Genomic DNA, 6,284 nt, shown 5'->3' on the forward strand with positions numbered 1-6,284 from the left:
TAACACCCCTTTCCGTTAAACTCAAACCGTTACAGAAACACAGACAGACAAACCAAATCCTTTTTTTAGCTTGGGCGACCGAAGAGTTTCTGGAATTATACAGAGAAGTGGTAAGACCTGGAATGAGATAAAAAAAAGTTGGCTCAGGATAGAGAAGGGTGGAAACTGTTTGTCTGTGGCCTATACCCTGACACAGGGTGAAAAAGGCAATGATGATGATGATGATGATGTTGTCCAACCACGTGTGCGAAAGTGTGTCACAAAATCCATGTTTGGATTGGTCAAAAATCTACTGGTTAATTAATTCTATTCTGGGAAACTCGCGTTTCAGGAGAAATAATAAAACATACCAGAGCAATCATTGATTATATTGAGTGATGCCCCTTTGATAAGAACGGCCCTATTAAATCCTTTCTATTTGTTTTTTTTGTTTTTTAATAGGGTTTGGGGTTGACAGTGATTCAAACTCACGACTCGATTGTTACGGCAACTCGGAGTTGCCGGGCCACGAGAGGGACGCTCTTTAATAAACGCCATCCACCACTTAAAAAAAAAAAAAGAAAATAAAAGAAATAGGTGGTTTCCAGTATTTAAAAAAATGGAGCTTTTATATAGCGCAATATCCACTAAGTGTGCTCAAAGCGCTTTACAAGGGATCACTGACCAACAGCAACACGTAACATATAGAACGATACATGAAGGCTGTTAGGCGATATTACAATTTTTCCGACAGAGACAACGCTGTTGACGGCCAGGTACTCATTTTACGGTGAGAGAATGTAAGTAAAGAGTTTTTTTCCAAGGACTCAACTATGCGCCGAGCGAGGCTCAAACCCATGACCTTCCGATCCGAAAGCGAGTGTCATACCACTAGACCGCATAGCCGCACAACATAGTGACTATCTTGAGTCCCTCTTGCAACTTCTTGAGGTCATGAGATAAACACACAATCACCACGAAAGTTTGTTGCAAGGCGAACTAGAAGTTAAGCGTATGAGCTCTATGAGCTCTCTACACGTGTTGAGAATAGAACTCATAAGTTAAAAAGCGTGACATCGTCAGATATCATCGCCCGGGCATCTAAACAAAAAGCTTTTATATAGCGCAATATCCACTAAACGTGCTCAATGGGTTTTTACAAAGGGTCACTAGCCAAGAGCAACACTTAACATGCAGGACGAGACATGGCGCCTGTTAGGCGATATTACAAGTTTTTTTTTTGAACAGAGACAACGCTGCTAACGGCCAGTTACTCATTTTTCACATGAGTACGTGAAAGAATGTGAGTAAAGAGCCTTTTCAAGGACTCCACTATGCGCCGAGTGAGGCTCGATACGAAAGCGAGTGCCATACAACAAGATCACATAGCCACACATCTAATGAAGAGATGTAGATAATCTAACCCATCAAGCAAACGTCAGATGTCAACAGGGATCACCCTCATCATCATAGCTTGTCGCTCCAACACCGAACCCAATCCACCTCATTTGTGGTGGAGCAGGTCCTTAGTTGGAGATCAGTGCAGCTGGGCCCATCCTGGCATTCTCCAAATATGTGCTCCATCGTTTGCTCTGGGCATCCACGTGTCCACGAGCTAGTCTCAGCCAGCCCCCACTTTTTCATGCTTCCAGCTGTCCTCCCAATCTTTCCCATTGCTCTGTTTAGTGTTACTTATATGGATCACCCTGATCTTATGTCATGAAAAATGAATTTACAATTTAAAAGATAAAAAAGTGGTAAGTTATACACACTTTGTGGTTTTGTGATGTCAGAAATTGTATTTATTCTCCGTCATAAATATAAGTGTGACCCCTCGTCTCAAAACGGCATTAAGTCGGGATGGACCAGATGCTAAAAAGTAAAATTATAGTTAAACTGGTCAAAAATATGAAACGTTGGTATTTACCACAGTAAAATATGATATTCCTTCTCCTCAATAAAGCATATAAACTCAACTTAAGTATGATATTTATGGCTACAAATTCCATTTTCAGCATCTTAATCTTTGTACCGTTTTGAGACGAAGGGTCACAAAAATGGAAGATGGGTGGACACAGGGGAGTCGATTGTCCCAATGGAAGATACATCAAAAGGAATGAAGGGTTCAAGGCGATGTCACAGTCAGTTCATTTGGAAGAAAGAGAGGTTGAAGGAGATGATGATAGAGTAGAAAATATTGAGAGGGAGGAGGTGACGTAGGAGAAAGAAGAGGAAGAAATAGAGGAGGAAACAGAGGAGATGGAAGAGGAAGAGGGAGAAGAGAAGGCGGTGGAGGAAGAGGTAGAAGAGGAGAAAGAAGTAGAGGAGAGAAAGGAGGAAGAAAATGAGGACAGAGGGAAAGAGAAAAAAGTGGAGAGATTAGGGAGATGGGAGATAAGGACAAAATAAAATTACATGACAGAATTAATGGGCGGGAAGGGGAGGAAGTAAGAAAAGACATGGAAGTGGTAAAAGAAGGAAATGAAAAGAAGAAGCGAGGTGCTGATGAACAGGTAAGTGAGAAGGTGAGATTGGTGGAAAAGGAAAATCAAATGAGGTCATGGAAGAGGATAAGGAAAAAGAACGGGCAGGTCGGAAAGAATAAAAAAACAGAAAGAGAAAGAGAAGAAAAAAGAGAAAGGGGGAGACAAGTTGTTAAGGATCCTCTAGTAGAAAGAGAGTAGGGTCACTAGAAGAGGAAGGAAAAAGAGGTCGCCCAAAAGTTTCTAAGTAATATGGTAAGAGTGTAGTAACAGTAATAATGGTAAAATATAAAACATTAGTAATTAAAAAATAGTTCAATTAAAATGAATCCAAACAATTTTAGCACTGTTTCATCAGGGTTTAGAATGTTTAAATATCCTTTCACTAAATGTTTGTGGTTAAGAAACAGGATAAAAAGGAATGCAATTTTTAAGAATATCAAGGAAAATAAAATATAGACATAGGGAAAGTTAATGTTATCAATTGATTATAAAAAGGCTTTCGATACTATATCATCACCTTTCCAATTAAAAACTTTTGATTACTTTAGTTTCGGAGATTATTTCAAGGGTTGTACGTTCACCATTCTCAACAATAGGAAGGTATGTGTAAAAAATTAGGGGGGGGGGGGCATATATCGGGGGATTTTGATATGCAGAGGCGTTAGACAAGGCTGTCCGACATCTCCTTTAATTTTTATTCTAGGAGTAGAAATAATTGCATCTAAAGTAAGACAGGAGAAAAGCATTCAAGGAATACTAATAGACAAGACAAGATTTATTATTAAACAATATTCTGACGATACAACCTTTTTTCTAAATGATCAGAAAGATTTAAAACATGTATTACAAAAATCAATGAGTTTTCGACATTCTTTGGACTTACTTTGAATAAAAGGAAATCTAAAATTATGCAATTGAACAACAATCAAAACTTTAGAAAAGATTCATTGTTCAACATTCCAAATGCAGGTGATTTAGACATTTTAGGAGTAATAATCAGTTTCAAAATGGCATGTATGGAAAATAAAAATAATTGGAATCATAAAATTGAAAACATAAAGAAAATACTAAAATTATGGGGAAAAAGAGACACTTGTCTGATAGAAAAAAATAAACATAATCAAAACCTTTGGTATTTCTATTAATCTATATCATGCAGAGTATTTCAATCCTGTTGACTGCATTAGAGGAAATAAATAGATTATTCTTTAAATTTCTGTGGCAAAAGAAAACTTCAAATAGGAGAGCTTTTGAGAAAGTCAAAAGAAAGACCATGTGTAACGATAGAAGTAATGGAGGCCTGAACATGATTCACATAATTTCTTTACAAAAATAATCCTCTCTAATTAATTGGGGATAAAAGTTATATTCAGATGAAAGTAGCGATTGGAAAGTGGTATCTAATTACTTTTTAGACGCATTGGGGGAAAAAGCATTGGAAGCAAATATAAACAGTGCGCAATTAAAAGGGTTAGAATTTATGAAAAACTTATTTTGGGAAAATGTTCTAATAGAGTATCTTAACCTTCCTCATGAAGATCAAAGTATGGAAATTCACCCAGATTAACTAATTTTTTAACAATAATAAAATAAAATTCAAAGGTAAAGTACTGTTTTCTGCTAATCTAATAGCAAAGAAGATAACGTCGTGAAGATAACATCCCAGCCCAAACTGCAATGATAGAATATATCCTTCATGACAACAAATATGTAGGGTGACCACTAACATCAATAGTAACTACCCTGAACCAGGACCTCTCTACATATGAGAAATTTCTGGATTCAGATGAGGCCGAATTAATCCCAGAAGAACTAAGAAATACTGCAGTGCCTTCCGTACTAAAGTCACAACAAGATCTTGACAGCCTCAAAACTCTGGCCCAGGACCGTGACCAAGGGAAACAATTAACAACATGGATGGAGAGATCAGCTGTACTTATCGACCATGACTGAATCACACAATGCTCAGCAAGCGTCATTCGAACTGCGAAGCTTACTACTACTACTAATAGCAAAAAAAACGTATTTTACGTTAATCAAATATATATCACTTCAAGTGATATCATGGCAATAGGGGAATTTAAAGATATATTTGGGAATTATAATGGAATAGATCTTGATTACAGCGTAGTCAATAGTGCTTTATCACTCCTAAAAGTTTCGAAATCAGAAGATTTGATAAAATTTCAAAAAATGAATATTATTCAAAATATTCCCAGAAAAGAGTTATATCAAAAGGTTAAAGGAGAAGGATCAATAAAACATGTTAAGGGCTTTTGGGGAAAAAAGAGCGTAGAGATACAATCAAAACATTGGATGATACCTTATGTATGTACAAAAAAAACCAAGATTAAGGATTTTACAATGGAATATTATGCATAATATTTACCATACCAATTAATTGCTTTATAAAATGAAAATTGCAAATTCAAATAAATGTCGATATTGTGATGAAATCAGTAAAATCTGTATGGCGAAAGATAGAAAGCATAGTTAACAGTAAGATAGGGAAACAAATACATATAGATTTTCAAAAAGTAATGGTGGGATTGATTGATTATCCTGGATCGTATGTGGATAAATCATTTGATTCTCGTTGGAAAAATGGTCATTTATAAAATCAAACATGGCCCCCAAAAATATCCATTAGCGATATTAAGAACCGATATGAAGATCAGAAAATTGATATAAAATAAAATATTATGATTGTTATTATTATTATTATTATTGTTGGTATTATTGCTGTTGTAGTTATTGTTTTTATTATTATCATTGGTGTTATTACTATTGTTGTTGTTATTATTATCATTATTGTTATTGTTATTATTATTATTATTTTATTATTATTATTATTATTATTTTATTATTATTATTATTATTATTATTATTATTATTATTATTATTATTATATTATTATTATTATTATTATTTATTATTATTATTATTATTATTATTTTATTATTATTTATTATTATTATATTTTATTATTATTATTATTATTATTATTATTATTATTATATTATATTATTATTATTATATTATTATTATTATTATTACTGTCATTTATTATTATTATTATTATTATTATTATTATTATTTTTATTATTATTATTATTATGATTTTATATTATTATTATTATTATTATTATTATTATTTTATTATTTATTATTATTATTATTATTATTATTATTATTATTATTATTATTATTATTATTATATTATTATTATTATTACTGTCATTATTATTATTATTATTATTATTATTTTATTATTATTATTATTATTATTATTATTATTATTATTATTATTATTATTATATTATTTATTATTATTATTATTATTATTTATTATTATATACTGTCATTATTATTATTATTATTATTATTATTATTATTATTATTATTATTATTGTTCATTATTATTATTATTATTATTATTATTATTATTATTATTATTATTATTATTATTATTATTATTATTACTGTCATTATTATTAGGTATATTGCTGTTGTTTTTGCCAATGTGGCTAATTAGGCGAAAATTTAATTTTTTATCCGACAGAGACGACGCTGTTAACGGCCAGACCGGGTACTCATTTTACACCCGAGTACGATGAAATAATATCATAAGTAAAGTGCGTTTTTCAGGGACGGACTCAATTATGCGCTGAGGGAGGCTCGAACGCAGGACCTTCCAATCCGAAAGCGAGTGTCATACCACAAGAGCAATAGCCCCACAAGACAGCCGTTCGTATACCTGATCCTTTATATTATGCCTATCCGCCACGACATCATAAGATATCGTCGCCTAGGCATTCC

The sequence above is a fragment of the Berghia stephanieae genome, chromosome 12 (genome assembly GCF_034508935.2).
Source record: "Berghia stephanieae isolate SIO BIC M18660-M18661 chromosome 12, UCSD_Bste_1.3, whole genome shotgun sequence".
NCBI lineage: Eukaryota > Metazoa > Mollusca > Gastropoda > Nudibranchia > Aeolidiidae > Berghia > Berghia stephanieae.